This window comes from Stigmatopora nigra, chromosome 7, assembly GCF_051989575.1.
Source record: "Stigmatopora nigra isolate UIUO_SnigA chromosome 7, RoL_Snig_1.1, whole genome shotgun sequence".
Lineage (NCBI taxonomy): Eukaryota > Metazoa > Chordata > Actinopteri > Syngnathiformes > Syngnathidae > Stigmatopora > Stigmatopora nigra.
In genome coordinates this window covers 13,717,501-13,735,328 of record NC_135514.1, presented here as the reverse complement: position 1 = coordinate 13,735,328, position 17,828 = coordinate 13,717,501, and the positions used below count along the sequence as shown (strand labels likewise).

Below are 17,828 nucleotides of genomic sequence, written 5' to 3'. Positions count from 1 at the left end.
CCTCGTTCATTCCCGTCCCGCCAAAAAACTGTAAAATCACGTCTTCAGCATTTTAGGAGTCAACTTTTTTAAAAACGTGATTGACGGGTGGTTCCTCACGGCCCGGTCAGCTTTACGGGTGACAGCCTCAGTGTAATAAACCGTATATGCTGTGTGGTAATGGGGATTTACATGGCCAAAACAGGGCCCGTACATACATTACACGTCTTCCTTTAGGCAAATAGTCGCGGTAATCTGCTGCAAAACGTGGGTGCGGGGCCGTTGGGGTCGGCCGGCGACAACAGCCATTTCATTACGGCCCGGCCTCAAACGTCCCGCCGGGCAATTCAATCACGGGGCGATTATTTTTCCACCAAATTCCACTCTGAGGGGAATTGGCCGCCGACCTCGCGGCACGGGGGCCGTTTATCCGGCGGGATAATGGCGGAGATGCTTTCATTGTCATATCCCTGAGTGCGGCGCGGATCTTGTTACGCGCCACTCACCCATCACGCCGGACGGATTTAGGGCCAAAGTAGAAGAGACTAGATTAAAAATACCATCACCTGGCAAATTGTTACTTGACTTTTGGAGGTGACACTTTTCAACAGAAAATATAAGACAAGGCTTTGTGGATACATATATTTTTTATTGTTTAATACGTTCTAATAATAAATAATAACGTCAAATAATATATCAAATAATAATAATTAATATGAGTATTTTTTTAAATTTACGTTCAAGGTGGAACCAATGTCACTAATTTGTTTTGTTCGCCGGGGGTAGTTAATGATTGACGGTTTGCTATTTCAATGAGGCAAGAAAAAAATGTTCCCCGGTTTAACCACCCAACGAAGCTTATTTAAATAAGTACACACAACAGAAAGGTAACATATAGCAATAACGTGGTCATTTAATATTAGTTGTTTCTAACGTTTTTGTAATAGCTGAATGTTAGCTCTCGTCCGCTAGCATCTTAGCTCTCGTCCGCTAGCATTTTAGCTCTCGTCCGCTCAGAAGCTAGCTTTAGTCCGCTAGCCTTTTATCATTAGTATGCTACTGTTAGCTTGCCAGGTGCTAGCGCATTAGTAGGCCAATTTAGCAAGATTATATAGATTTACACATGAAATGGAAGTTACATTTAACTTGTATGTATGTTTAACCTTTGGAATTATATTGTTTTCTTTTTTGTATAGTTCTCAGGGGATGCTTCATCAAGAATTTGGCTTTTTCAGCAGCTACAAGCTACAATGGTGGGTTGATTTACGAGTTTTTAGCTATAATTTGTTATGTCAATGACTTTATTTGTCTGTTGGATTAGTTTCCACATGTTTTAGTAACTGTTATTTAGGTATTCGCTAAAGTTTTACCTTGTGTCTACTAATTAGCTCATATATAATTTATGTTATGTGTTATTTTCTGTTATTTCACTGTATGATAGATTTTAGCTGTAAATGTCCATTGAGCTAACTGCAAAAAGTTGTACTTTGCCTATAATGCATCAATATTACTGCATTATATCATGTAAACGTATGATATGGTGATATAGATACATTATAATTATAATACAACTTGTATATGGACAATTTTACTTAACATTTACTTAAAAGGCCGGTCACAATAAAAATAATAAATATATAAACAACCCAAATCAGTCCATTCCGAAAGACAGCTGGTTTCTTTCAATGTATAATCCAATCAGTGCGCATAAAAATAGTATTTTCCCCCCAAATATTATAACAAAACTGCCTTTGCCACAAATCTTGAACGCCATTTTATGCTTTTCTGTTATTCCCATTAATTCCAATGAAAATACATTCCAATCAGATGACTTTATGTTCTCAGACTCCATTCTCATCCACCTGCTGTTACACTCACACACACACACATACGCGTGTGGACACAGTCTGTCTGGTTCATATGACTAATTAGCGTAGCGTCACACTGCGCTGCTGCTTTTGATGTTAATTGCTGCGTCAGTCAGTCGGGTTAAGTTCAAATGCAGGACCGAGACCGCCGCCAACCCCCCCCCCCCCCCCCCCCCCCCCCACATTTGGTAACCTCCACCATAATCCACTTGTTCACCCAAACATGACACTTGAGTTCACTCTACTTTAACTGTGTATGTTAGATGTGGTAGATAGTGTCAATAAGGGTTAGGATAGGGGAGCTAACACATAGCGTATAAACTTTGAAAATGTCTAAAAATGGCGAACTAAAACTAAAAAAAACATTTTTATAACAAAATTTGTTATTTTTTTTAAGACATTGTGAAATGTTAAGTTTCATTGCTGCATTACCCCCCCCCCCCACACATACCTATAACTTTTTAATTGAAAATAGCAATTTTTATCTGTAGGGGGCGTCGTCAGCGAACTACTCAAACAAGTGTCGGACATTTTGAGCAAATGTTTTTTGTCTTTATCTTCTTCTCTTGAGAGTATTTGAGCGTGACAGACTGGCGAGAAGCAAAGAACACGCCGACAGCCTTTTTGCAGCCACACCGCGACATTTTAGCGACAGCGGCCTGGTGCTAAAAGCTAAGAGGATACGCGCCTCCTCCTGAGCGTCACGTCTTCAACAAGACACCGTGTCATTGTGTCAAGATTCCACCCCGCTGAGCAGTCGACAAACACAGCGCAGCATCATTCATTCATTCATTTTATCAACCATTTATCCTAACAAGAATTGTGGGGGGTGCTGGAGCCTATTCCAGCCAAACTATGTGCCGCATTCAAGGCGATACCATGAATTGATTGGCAGCCAATCACAGGGCACAAGCAGAAAAACTGCCAATCACTCCTACTGAGAGAAAATCTGGTATAAAATTAACCTATCATACATGTCTTTTAGGATTTTGAAGGAAACCAGAGTACCTGCAGAAAACCCATACAAGCCCCGGGAGATGATCCCAGAATTGTGAGTCCTGTATTTATTTGACTTTTTTTGTCATTATTTTTGGATTATAATATATTTTCCACAATGTTATTGTTCAAAACATGATTCAAATTTACATTTTTTTAGATTATTTTGACAAAATGTTGACAGTTTATTTTTAGGTTTGTTGAAAAAGTCATTGATTTTTTTTAGCAAATTTCTTAATCTAAATCTTTTTAAATCTTAATTTAATCCAAAACAAGTCCCACTTTCCCACTGAAAAAAAATCTTTCATTTTTGTAATCTTCTTAAACAAATGCTGATTGCTCCAAGTGTCCAACAAGTGCCCGAGTAAAAACAGCACCGGCGCTAACGCGCTAATCTGGCGCTACGGCATCCCGCATTTGTCTTGGCTGCCGACGAGGGATTAGCATGACGGCTAAACTAACAGCGAGCTAACTGGAGCGGTGCCAAATAGCCTTTAAGGTAAAAGAGCTCCATTGTTGCAACCGTGTCGTTATTGCTCGCTGTAATCTACGCTTAGCTCTTTTCCTCCGTCTGGAGTGGAAGTGGAAGAAGAGGATTACAACGTTTGCGTCTCATTTTCAAACTTTCAAGCTGGAACGCGGCATGAGTTGTAACTCTTGAGTTTGGTTTCCAACTTGAGCAATTTTTGGACACCTGGTTTCTGATCTGGCTCTACAGCAGGGTTGTCAAACCGGATTTTTTGTCACGGGCCACGTCGTATTTTCGATTTTATCCGAAAGGCCGTTCAACCAAACGTCCGTTCAACCAAACGTCCGGGGACCAAACGTCCGTTCGACCAAACGTTGGTTCGACCAAACGTCCGTGGACCAAACGTCCGTTCGACCAAATGTCCGGGGACCAAACGTCCGTTCAACCAAACGTCCGTGGACCAAACGTCAGTGGACCAAATGTTCGGGGACCAAACGTCCGGAGATCAAACATCCTGGGACCAAACGTCTGGGGACCAAACGTCCGGGGACCAAATGTCCGGGGACCAAACGTCCGGAGACCAAACATCCTGGGACCAAACGTCTGGGGACCAAACGTCTGGGGACCAAACGTCTGGGGACCAAATGTCCGGGGACCAAACGTCCGGGGACCAAACGTCCGTCTACCAAACGTCCGGTCACATCCATTGACAGTCACATTGTGAGCTTTTTTTTGGTAACATTTCTGCCCCTTCTTTCCATTATTGGACCATTTTTGGACCATTGGATACACGTAAGTGGGCCATCACCTGCCACACAGTTCTTTCTTACCGCCACTTAAACTACTCAAAGATCCAAAGTGGTTCTTCAACAAGATGTTCTTGGGCCTTCCCAACGTTTTCAGTAATCAAGATCAAATGTCTAACGACAAATGTCGCTCCATTCACGGACGGAAATATGAAAAGCCAAGAGTGAGACTACTTGTCAGTCGCGTTGTTAGGCTGATGTCAAGTGAAAGTGGCCAGGGGGGGAAGTGGAGGCTTAAGGGGGGCTCGAGGGGGGCCCGAGGGGGCCTCTTCCTCGTGCCTCCGGCCGAGCGGAAAATCTCAGCAAATTAGTTACCGCGACGACGGCCGGTCGGGGAGCTTTCATCCAGCGCATCGGCACAAGCGCCCCCCGTGGGCCCCGCCCCTCCCCCGTCGACTCTCCGGCCGGCCCCCTTTCGGAAACATCCTCGCCCACCCTCCGACTCTCCCTGGCCGACGTCCGGACATCCATTACGCCGCTTGGGTCTTAAACGCCTTTTCAGCATTAGCACCGTCAAAAGGTGTCGCATAAACACGCGCTAAGAACGTTGTGACACCCCCCAGGGACGCCCCATTAGCTTGTCGGGGTGGGTTTGCTTCTAAAACGGAGTCAAACTCCTATTTTTTGAAGAATATGGACAGAATGAACAACCGTGGAGGAGTGTTTTTTTTAAATAAAATTTCTGCAGTTCAAAGTTGCACTTGTTTTTCTGTCTTTGGAAAGTACATACTGTATTTTCGTGCATATATGCCAAATTTATCGCTCAAAAAGCGAGGGTGTGGCTTATATGCGCATAAATTAGGCTTGACATGCATGAAACGCCATAATTCAAGACAATGTGGCCGGTATGGTCATTTATTTCAAAATAGAGAAAAGATAAACAGATAAAACGATGAACAAAATTTATTTTGATGTCTATGAAATTTAAGAAAACAAATAAAACGTGAAAAAAACTAACTTGTGCCTGCCATTGCTCGCCATCTTACCACTGGATGACAAACTAGACCGCTACGGACACACTTCCTGGTTGTACTGCTCAAATGACTTACTTTTTGAATGTAACTTCCTTATGATTTTGATCCAAATAATGTGCAATCCAGCAAACTATCTTTTCGATTCTTACAGTATCTCAGAAATACCAGGTGCCTTGATTTTTCTTAAGATTTTCCCACATTTGTACACCATATTAAAACCATGAATATGAAGATGAAAATTGTGAATCAGGGGGCGGCTTATACGAGATAAATTGGAAAATTCAACGATTTTAAGGCAATTTTAAGCATATGGCTTATAAGCAGAGGAGGCTAATATGCGAGAAAATACTGTACTACTATTTCCATGCCTCTGCAGGTATACTTATATATTTTTTCATTTTTAAAATTATTTTTCCCAAAAATATCTTTATAATTTTAGTTATTCCCTATTTCTTTTCTACCCCACGATTGACTGCCAACCAATTCCACGTTCCCTCTGCCTACTACAATTGACTGGGATAGGCTCTGGCACCCCCTGCGACCCTTGACAGGAAGATAAGCGCTATGCAAAATGAACAAATTACTTTTACACATCTGTATAATCACTTCATTGCTAAAAAATAATTTTAGTTTTCTATTTGGACCTTTTATTTAAAAAAAATCAATGGAATAAATAAAGTTAATCTAATCTAATATAAATTCACCCCACTCCCAATTGCCCTCCAATTTAAACAATAACAACAACAACATCATATCGCATTCCTATTTGAACTGAATTTGACCCCTTCGATATCCATTGTCATCAATGATCATATTCTGCCGACCCTCCCCTCCCAAGACAAAGCAGACACCATTTTTATTTGTGTTGGGATGTGTGACATTGTGGATGTGTTATATCACAACTCGCGTCCGACTGTGTGAGTGCCAGGAGTCCATTCAAAGGTGTGAGTGTATATTTTACACATTTCTAGATTTTAGCAGCCAACGTGTCGCCCCCAGGAGGTTCGCACGCAAATTGTTTTGGACGTGTACACTACATTTACTGCACTTTTCCCAAAGGACAGGTCAAATCTTTGAGTATTGACTGGAAGTGCCGAGCTTTATTTAGCGGCCGGTGTAACGCTTGACCTCAATCAGTCGACCGACACGACGACTACGTCTAGAAAGCTCGGCGGTTTCGGTCGTGATAAGGAGCAGACGCTTGTTGCGGCGCTAATTTGAGATGCTAGCTAACCGGCGAACACTTATAGCAGTCGACGTTAATGGATGGGAGATAAAATTCTTAAGGCAATGTTAGTCCAATCCAATGTAGAAGGAGACATTTTTAAAATGAATATAGCAATGTATGGTTTAAAAAAGGTATATGCTGTATTTTACGGATTATAAATTGTAGGTTTTTTCATAGTTTGGCTTGACTTGTTAGCATGTTCTTTATGCTATTGTTAGCTTAATAACTCTTAATATGTTACATAGTTATTGACATTGCCAGGCATGTCAGTCATGTAACGTTTTTTATATTTATTTGAAATTGCCTTTCGAGATGACGTGTTTTTGGTGTTGGATTTTGTCAAATCAATTTCACCCAAAAATGAGACTTATACTCCAGTGCGACTTATATATGTTTTTTTTGTTCTTACTTATGCATTTTTTTAGGTGGTGCGACTTATAGTCCAGAAATACGGTACTCATGATCATGTTTTCCATACAATTTGGTATAAAGTCATTTTTTTTGTTAAATGTCATTTTTAAAAATGTATGGAATTTAAAAAAAATATTTTCTTAATGGAACTTTTGGGTGTAAAGTTATTTGAATTGTTATTTTATTTTAAAATGAGTTATATCTGAGTAATGGTGTACTTTGGCACTAATGTGTACATGTCTATAAATATTACTCCTTAAAGCATTTACATTTTTAAATACACTTTAGTAGGAAATATTTTTGGGGCGGTTCTATTTGTTTATTTACACATCTATAATGAGGTTAGAAAAATCTCATGAACACGCAAAAAAACCCCAAATCAACATGTTAAAAACACTTGCATTTAAATGGACAAAACTAAAACATATATATAAATATTTATACACTTGAAGTATTTTTTGGGTTAATTAAAGTTATAAAACCATATAGTTTTCTTCCCCAACCTTTTTCCATATGTGTAAATACAAACAAATCCTAAATTATGAATATAAAAGCCAAAAAAATAAATATAAATCAATTAAAATATTAATTTCTACATTTAAAAATACAATATAATCCCTAATCTGACCACTTATTATGGTGCTTATAGTTGACTGGAATAGGCTTCAAGTTCCCCCGTGACAAAACAAAAATAGATCATTAAAATACCGATTTTTAGATCTGAATATTACAAACTAAATTTTCAATACCCTTCTTAATAACAAACACATTTGTCTGACTTGTCAGCATGCGCATGAAGGCTCCTTGGCGGCATCTTGGTACGCCAAACATGCACAAATATGGAACAAACACGTCCCCTCCTCCCTGGGAATGGCCACTGTTTGTGTTACGTGCCACTCACGGCACCTGATAAGACAAGACGAGCCCTAATGGGGTCGCTCTTCACTCATTTGCTGCCATGGACGGTGATAGGCGTCCAATCCACTAGGATTGGAAGGTAAACAAGATCTTAAATATTTCAGAGGTCCAGTTACAGTATTTTCTCGCATATTAGCCGCTTCCTCGTATAAGCCACACCCTTAAAATGGCCTCAAAATCGTTGAATTTGATAATTTGTCTCGTAAAAGCCGCCCCCTGATTCATAATTTTCACCTCCATATTCATGGTTTTAATACAAATGTGGTACCGTATTTTCACAACTATAAGGCGCACCGCATTATAAGGCGCATCTTCAATGAACGACATTTTTTCCATATGTAAGGCGCATTGTCTATTTTGGAGAAAATTTCAGACTTTTAAGTGCGCCTTATAGTGGTGAAAATACGGTAGTAATTGCTATTGACTTCCAGGTATGAAGCACTCACTACTTCACAGTCACCTCTAGAGCCAGTCATTGTTGATGTTTTGGATTTTTTGGTATAAAATCTTGCAATGGGGGAGGAGCTATATGATGGAAGATGTTGTAAACTAAGATGGCTGATCTGCATATTTAACAGTATTGTTTCAGTTCAGGCGTTTGTGTTTTTTTTTTAATATCCGACAGTGGTGGTTTTTCGTTTTTGGTTTTCTGTTTTTTTCCCGTATATAAGGCGCACTGGATTATAAGGCGCACTGTCTATTTTGGAGAAAATGTAAGTCTTTTAAGTGCGCCTTATAGCCGTGAAAATACGGTACTTCGAAGAGAAAATTGTAAGAAAATTCATAGCATGTGGTATTCCAAAAAGTACAAATTCAAAAAGTAAGTCATGTGAGCAGTACAACCACCAAGTGTGTCCATAGCGGTCTAGTTTGTCATCCCCTAGGTAAGATTTTACAGTTTTATTTGTTTATTTTTTCTCTATTTGGAAATAAATGACCGTATCAGGAAGTAGTTCTGAATCTTGTTGAGCGCTTTTCTTTGCCTTGCTGTGATTGGCTACAGAACAGGAAGTGAAAAAAGGTGGAAACAAGCTTCTGTTTTTCTCCCACATTATCTTTATTATTTCTTTTTTTTCTTCCTTCTCATCCTGGTGCTCAGAAGGAGCCAGCCAATAAAGATAAGCTCCACAGAGGAGTCATCCAATCAAAGATAAGCGTCCGAGTGGGCCGGACAATAAAAGATAAGATGGCGGGAGGTGGTTTGAGACGTCTGGGACTTCCTGGCGGTTTTTCTGATAGGCTCGGCGTCTCGTTGCCATGCAGGCATAGTTCTCGCTTGTTACTTTACGTACCATCGCCAGGAACGTAAAAAAGTTCCCATGATGCACCAATGTGCCTTTATAATCTGCTGTTGGTCATCTATGAAAGTTGGATTGGATTGGATAACTTAATTCATCCCGTATTCGGGAAATTTGGTTGTCACAGTAGCAAGAGGGTGAGGATACAGACAGAAAAAGACATTTTAAATGTAAATAAATAGTTAATTAGTAAGTTAATAAATAAATACATGAATAAATGTATACATAAATAAGCGTGTAGCTGAAATACATATATATAAAAATCATCATCCGAAGCGCCTTATAGTCCAGAAAATACGGTAAATGCGTCATTAAATATGCCCTAAAATTACAGTATTATAGCATGTATATACTATTCGTTTATATATAATTACACATTCTATGCAATATAACTGGCAGGAAAATTCAAATGTATTTGTTTAATATGTACTTTTAAAAAAATAATATTTTATTATTGTCTTAAAAAATGAAAACGTTTAACATTTTAAGTTATTTTCATGTAAATCGATGAAAAAAAAACATTGCTTGACTCACACACCAACTGTCGCTTTCTATTTTTCACACACACACACATACACACACACACATTTATAAACACACACTCGCACGTCAGACACATGAAGACGGAGTTGTGGTCTTTGAGATAAAACTACAGTCCTGCTCCTTGTCACACGGACACACACACATACACACACACACACACTTACACACACACACTGTCACTGACAGCCCCACCCTCCCCGAAAAGCCACACTGCAGTCGCTAATGATGGACAGCTGAAGGCACACTCTCGGGGCGCCAATCAAATTTGCAGGCCTGTAATTGGATTAGAGCGGGCAGGGGGGAGGGCTTTTATCCACCCGCCTTCCCATCCAAAACACACACAGACACGCACACATCACCCCCCCCCCCTTCCCTCAAACCCCCGGCTTGTTTGTGCTCTCGTCTGCGCTTGAATGATGGACAAAAGAGCGGCCTGTCGACTGGCGGCCGAGTGCTGATTGGCCGGAGCCGACGTGGCTTTGTCGGGAGATTTCTGCCTGTGTGTGTGTGTGTGTGTGTGTGTGTGTGTGTGTGTGAAGCGTCACTTAGCTCATTGCCTGCTCTCTGTTGGCTTTTCAGCGGGCCTCAACACCGCAAGTAGTGAAAAGACGCCATCAATTCAATGGCCGCTCGTGTGTGCCGCCATTGAATTGACGGATGCCACGCAAACGGAAAATATGGAATTAAAAATGGTTTTGTAGAGGGAACAAGAAGGAAAAGCAATAGAAATCATTGCTATACTTTACTATTATTGTGTGTGTGTGTGTGTGTGTGTGTGTGTGTGTGTGTGTGAGAGAGTTCAATCCCATTAACTCGTTAGTGCCTTTGACGTCCAATACGTTTTAATCAAGGGTGCCATTTTTACTATTTAGCATTGGTAGCATTGTTGTTATCATTTTTCTATGTTGTTGATGCTATTCCTGATTTTAAGGCATTTTCTGTGGGTTTTTTTACATCATCTTTGTGACATTTTTTAAAATAATCTTAGTTGTGTTGATATATCTTTACATGAATATGAAATGTTTGCATTATGTCGTCTTATATTGATATTTTTAATTTTTATTTGTATTTTATCTGGTCATATGGATTCAAAGTGGACCAACTGGGATTTGAACCCAGGTTACCCACTGTAAGGCCCATGCCCTAACCACATAGCCGCCTATATATTCAATAAACAAAGTCTTGCGGGGAAGCTAATGCTAAGATAGCATCGTGCAAAAGTGATCATGTCTGCATTATGATAATATTTTATATTTTAACATATTTTTTCCTCCTTAATACAGGCTGTATTTTCGGCCTGGCGGATGAGTGGTTAATGCAGGGGTGGGCAAACTTTTGGGCCCGGGGGCCACATTGACTTGATTAAAAAATTGGACAGATGGGCCGGGTCAGCACAAGATACGACACATATAAAAAAGTGCATCCGTTAACAGTACATATGAAACAGAAACAGGAAAAAAGGACTGAAGTATTAACATACTCATCACTCATCATTAAAGTAAAAAGTATAAAGTACAAAGTCAAGTAAAAAGTATTAAGAAATATTAAAATGTAATTTTGAAAAAGATAGAAGGGCTGTAAAACACGAAAAACAAATAAGAGTGGAAACAGCTACTCCCACTGGCTTCCGCATGACAGCGCCATCTTGGGGGGGAAAATATGTTCTCCCCCGGGTCTGCGTGGGTTTTCTCCGGGTACTCCAGTTTCCTCCCACATTCCAAAAACATGCATAGTAGGCTCTAAATTGCCCATAAGTATGGGTGTAAGTGTCCATGGTTGTTTTTGTCATTGTCTCTTCCCAAAGACATTTTATATTTTTGATGTGGATTGACGCAATTTGCGCGCTCTCGTGTCGATGTCACGGGCGCGTGTCTCACGGCAGCACAGACGCAACGTCTGAGCCGGTCTGGCCCGGTTTGACACGTTCCAGATGTGAGCACGTGGCTCAGCCTCGCCGCCGCTGAGGCAAAACTCGGGACAAGTTAATCCGGCAGAGCTCGCTTTTATCAGCAAGAAGCAGCCAGCCAGGCAGCAGCAGCATCCTCCTCTTTCTTCGAATGACCCCCCCACAAAGCCCCCCAAACCCTGATGAATGGGCTACTTTGCAAGCACTTGTCCGCTTGTTTCTGTGCGGATTACAAATGTCTCCATTGCTCAAAGTGTCTTCATCCACTTGTTGCCGGGCCGTTGAACCATTCATTTTGCAGCGGATGGTCTTTTCGTTGATAGCAGTGGACACTACAAAATAACTTAAAAAGTGAAATTTCTCTTTAAATTCACAGTTTTAGGACATTTTTTCATTTATTTTCAGAACCTCTTATACACACTAATGTCACAGGGGGTGCTGGAGCCTATTTATGGGCATCAGGCCCTGACTAACCCTGAATTTGTGGCTAGCCAATTGCAGGGCATTTTCCCAAAAGGCTATATTTGACAAAACATTTCTTCCAAAAATTACCATACTTTCCACAGTTTATTTATTTTTTAATAGTTTTTAGAGACATGCCGTGTTAACATGATCGGAAAATCATTTTTTTAAAATAAATAAATATCCTTAAACCTGCACAAGGGACTAAAGAAGGAAATTAGCATTCGCTATAATCTTAATTATTTACATTTACATGTTCATTAATATGTACTGTCTCGATATGAAAAATTAAATGCAAAAAAACCCTCCAAAATATTGAATTTAATTGAATTTCAATCTTTTATTTACATTTTTCAAGTATAATGAGATTTAAAGCTTTTCACCACATACTACACAAATAACAGCATACAGAAAAATACATAAAAAATCATATATCAATAAATATATCCCAAAATAACAGAAATAAATCAATAAATTAATATTGTAGAGAAATTGACACAAACAATAATCACTGTTTGTAAACTATCACTAAAGGAATCCAATTGGAATCCAATTGAAAATATTTACCCAGAATACTTCTATGTAAATTTAACCATGTAATTCCAACATTAATTGACGTAAAACTGGTACAAGCCGCTTTATTATTGACATGCGTCAAACAAGCTTTAAGGCTTTTTACTATATCGCGTCAGGTTTCGCACTGGTACTGTTTACATAGCGTTAATCCGCATTCTTATTTATGACTTTGCCATCTTCTCGTATATGGTTCGCCATATTCACACTCCACTTCTCCACACTTGGCGCACCGGAGAAAGAAAACAGATGCAATTGTCAGCGCGTAGTTTAATCCTCAGGCATCCCGGCACGACCAGGGAGGGCGCCCCCCCCCCCCCCCCCCCCCCTCGCCCCAACAAAGCGCTGGCCGGCCGGCCCCCCGTTTCACTGCTAATCCCGCTATCCTTCTTCTGTGTTTCATAACAAGCTTTGGGCGAAATACCTCCTGGATGTAGAATGATGCCTTCTTAAATGTTATTTTGTTGTAGGTGTTTAGGGTACAGGTGTCAAAGTGGTGGCCCGCGGGCCAAATGTGGCCCGCCGCATCATTTTCGGCGGCCCGAGAGAGTTAGTCATGAGTATCAAATTTGGGTTTTATGATAAAATTTTGTCTCCCTTTTAAATCAATAATAGCATTTTTTTTAAATTTCTAATAGTATTTTTTTCTTTGTATTGATTTTAGGTCAAAAAGTATTTTTAGATTTGTTTTTTTTAATCTATAATCAACTGAATATTTAGGGCTTTCAATTCAATTAAAAATTCAAAGTACTTTGCAACATTACCACTATATAGATTTAAATTTGTTACACCAATATTAGCTATTAAATTCAATTAGAAAGCCTACATTTCATCAAAAAAAAAAATTGGAACGGAGTTCATAAAAATAAATAAACCAAATATAAAAGTGGAGAGTAAAGTTCAATATTTACAACTCAAAATAGGCGACTGTAAAGTTTTAACTGAAAATATTGGTAATGCCACCAAATTTTAGATCGTACCCCAAAATGTTATGCCAAAAAACTATAAAAATGACCAACATTTTCTTAAAAATGGATCACTTTTCAAAACATTTTCCCTTTAGACCATCCAAAAACCGTTACAGTTTCTCACGGTAAAGTGGGAAAAAATCGAGGGTAGCCTCGTATTCGAGCGCTGACCCTCGGCAAGGTCTGAAACCCCGGGTGGTCTCAGGAAGCCGCCGTCCCCTCTATGGCTCGTAAAAAAGTGAAAGAGCAAAACAAGGCTCGTGACAAATAGCGCCCGTTTCCTGTTGGGCGAATCAGCGAAAGTCACGACGAGAACGCGAGGAAGTCGTGAAAGTCCGTTTTTCCGATTGTTCACGAAAGCAACGTTTCTCGTAAATGGACCAATGAAAAGTCCTCGTAATCCATGCCTGTTATTCAACGGGAAGTCGGACATTTTGGGTGGATGTAGTTTTTTGGGGCCCAATTTCAGGGTCAACAAATTTATCGCATCAACCGATGGTGCAGTGGATTTTTTGGGTGACTTTGGTTTGTGAAGTGTGGGTTTGATACCCACTCAGTGGTGGTTTGATTGTAAATTGGATTAGTTGTCTGTCTCTTTGTCCACTTTGATTGGATGGCGACCTGTCGAAAGTTAAGTACGGCTTTTCACTTAAAGTCCACTGGGATAGGCCCCGGCACCCCTTACATCTGACAAAAAATATCTACAAACCATAAGTCTGTCATTTAGAAATTATTTGGTGATTCTTAGAAGGTAAAAAAAACACAAAAAAACACAAAAACGGACCCCACTGATTTGGTGGTCTCAAATAATAACACCCATAAAAAAAGCTGCAAAAACCCACCGCCAAAATTAATTTTCCAGGTGTTTCTATCCAATGAAGATTATAGTTGAATATTATATTTCCTGATTTCCCCCTTTTTAAATCAATAATTGCATTTTTTTATTCATTTTTTTTCTTTTTGTGCAGTTCAAAAAGTTTTTGTAAAATCTAAAAATAAATATATATAAATACTTTAACTTTTCCACATAAATATTTATCATAATTCAAAAAAAGTTTCCTTTTTAAATGAAAAAAAATAATTAAAAGACATTTTTCCTTCAAAAACTATGCCAAATAAACTGAGTTTTACATCTATTAAAAAACTAACTATATAAAGCTTTTGAACCAGTTCTTTTAATCCAATTTTCCAAAAAAAAAATCTAAATATATCTAAAAAAGCGACATATCAATGTTGCCCGCAAACCAATCCGAGTTTGACACAAAAAAATCACCAAAAACACTCAAGTCAAGTCTAGGCTGGCTCAAAATTACGCTGCAAATTGGCCATTTTGATGGATTTTAATGAAGAATTCTGCTTCCTAAACGTTGCCAAGTTTTGAGTGTGTGCATGTCTATGTGTGCATGTGTGTGTGTGTGCATGTGTGTGTGTGTGTGTGTGTGTGTGTGCGTCAACAGGATATGCAGAAACTCCAGGAATGCTAACAGACGGTCGGCCTGCGCTGGCCCGGCTCCGAGTCTTATCAGGTTTGAGTCCCTGTTCGCAATCTACTCGCCAACGACCACAGGCCTTTCTCGTATATAAACCGTAATAATAATAATAATCATCAGGAATAATCTCCTCCTCTAAGAATGTAGGATCAAAATAAAATGAGAGAAACAAGCAAGCATGCCTCAAATAGCTGTCAGTCAAACCTTTTGATTACATCATCAGCTAATCGCACCCCCCTTTAGTTTGTGTTTATGGAGCCGAACTGAAGATTAGGAGCGACTGGAGCATTTCCATTGCTCACTGTAAGCGCCATTTTTTTTTTGGAAGCCAGTACCCCCCCTTATCGAAGTCCTGGAGACTGGACCGCTGACGCTATCTGTGTGTGTGTGTGTGTGTCGTCTCGAAACGGGTCAAAAGCGACAGATACGTCTGTCGCCACAGCGTCGTCACGCTATGGAAAGTCCAGTCAAAGTCTCGGGGGAGAACCTTATCGAGAAGTACGGCGTCGCGGCGGTGGGAAGGAAACAAGCAAAAGGATGCTTTGACTTGAGAGTGGATTCATTTGGAACAATTTGTAGTCATGAGTTAGCCTCACCTTGATTTGCATAGCAAAACTCACTTTAACATATATCCATACAATATTTTGCTAGCTTTTTCTGTAACGGCATTGATTAATGGATGCACCCTTCTTCGTCCATAAACTACTACTACTACCACCACTACTACTACTACCACTACTACTACCACTACTACTACTACCACTACTACTACTACCACTACTACTACCACCACTACTACTACCACCACTACTACTACTACTACCACTACTACTACCACCACTACTACTACCACCACTACTACTACCACCACTACTACTACCACCACTACTACTACTACTACTACTACTACTACTACTACTACTACCACCACTACTACTACCACTACTACTACTACTACTACTACCACCACCACCACTACTACCACCTCTACTACTACTACTACTACTACCACCACTACTACTACTACTACTACTACTACCACCACTACTACTACTACTACTACTACCACCACCACCACCACCACTACTTCTGCTTCTACCACTACTACTACTACTATTACTACCACTACTACTACTACTACCACTACAACTACTACTATTACTACCACTACTACTACTACTACCACTACAACTACTACTACAACTACTACGACTACTACTACGTTTACTACTACTACGACTACTACTACTACGACTACTACTACTACGACTACTACTACTACTACCACTACTACTACGACTACTACTACTACCACCACTACTACTACCACTACTACTACGACTACTACTACGACTACTACTACGACTACCACCACTTCCACCACTACCACCACTACTACTCTTACTACTACTACTACTACTACTACTAATAATAATAATGATAATAATAAACTCAACAAGCTTCTAATTGTGTACTCTTTGGATATAAGCCCAAAATATGAGTACCTTAACCACATCCTCCTCCCACTGCAGAGATGTGATTGACAAACACAACGACTTCACGGTCGCTACCCACGTGTAGTGGGACAGCTCACACATGGACTTGTCCACATACAATTTGTGTGTGTTTGTGATAAGGAGAAGTGTGATGGCGCCATGTTGATCCTCCTCTCAACAATGCCACACTTGTTCCCACGCTGTCCACATCTTTTTTAATGAGGGTGTGTTTTCTGTCAATTCTTCAGAACACACAATAAGTGCCACAACTCCAGACGCTACTCACATTTTTTATTTTTTAGTTCGCAAATATATGATACCACGCCCTCTAGAGGTAATGCAAATTTTGCCCAATTTACATTAATTTGCTATATTAATAAAATTGAACAAAACAATAGTAGTAGTAGTATTACCAATCACCTCTAGAGGTCTCTATCTCTACTCAATAGTTACAAAATTAGCTCTTCTAGCTAACCATACATACCTGTCAACTGGTACGTTCTCGCCGTAATTGGTACAACTGAAAGCCCATTTTTATATTGGTACGCTGTACACATGAAAATGGTACGCTAAACGGTGATTTTGAGAAAAAAAAAAAAATTAAGGCACTTTCTAGCCATTTTTCACCATCCGCCATTGTTTCTTCCCGGAAACGCATGTCTGCCAAGTGATATATGTACCGGCGCCTCTGATTGGCTAAAAAAAAAAGATCATGATAAACATTTCGTTTTGTAACACTTTCACCATGTGATTTCCGTTTCCTGTTCCCTTGTTTATGTTTACTTTCATTTGATCAGCTGTTTCTGGTCTGTTTACAAGTCAAGAATGTTCGTGATTTTTTACAAAAAAGTAAAGTGGTAAGATTTTCCATGTATTTATACATATATGTAAGGGCGAAAACAAAATTTGGTAAGATCACAAATGGTTCGAGGTTGACAGGTATGACCATACTTAAGTCATGCATGCGATAAAATTAAAAATAACAACATATCATTCACACACAACACATATGAGACAATTTGTTCAAATAATAATATTAATTAATTTACCTATTAGTAGATAAATAGGCCTCAACCCATTTAACATTAGTTCCAAGACAAGATATAAGATATACAGCAAATAGGGTAAAAACTATCATAATTACTGCATATATTTCAACCAGAAAATGTAGGAGTTTTGTGCCATATTTATATATATATGATACAATTTAATTTTTAAGTTTTGCCTAGACTTATATAGGACATATAGTGTGTGAGGACATTATGCTGAGCTGTGGTCTTTCTCCATTAATGCTCCATTAGCCAAATTAAAGGCTTAATTGGGGAGGCGAGGAGATGGCGCCCATTTGATAGAGTAAGACGTACAAAAGGACGTCCGAGTCGAATGGAGGCGCGATTGGACGCCGATGACAGAGGCTTCCCGCCTTCTACAGTCGCCGGGGGT

At 39.6% G+C, this 17,828-nt stretch overlaps 1 long non-coding RNA gene across 1 annotated transcript in view; it reads left to right on the top strand.

Annotated features, from left to right (window-relative positions):
• The first annotated feature begins 760 nt into the window (after positions 1–760).
• Positions 761–17,828, top strand: part of LOC144199370 (uncharacterized) — an 84,303-nt gene continuing 67,235 nt past the window's right edge. The window contains exons 1-3 of the long non-coding RNA XR_013326898.1: positions 761–866; positions 1,176–1,232; positions 2,833–2,898. This is a non-coding gene — a long non-coding RNA (uncharacterized LOC144199370). The remainder of the gene's footprint in view (positions 867–1,175; positions 1,233–2,832; positions 2,899–17,828) is intronic.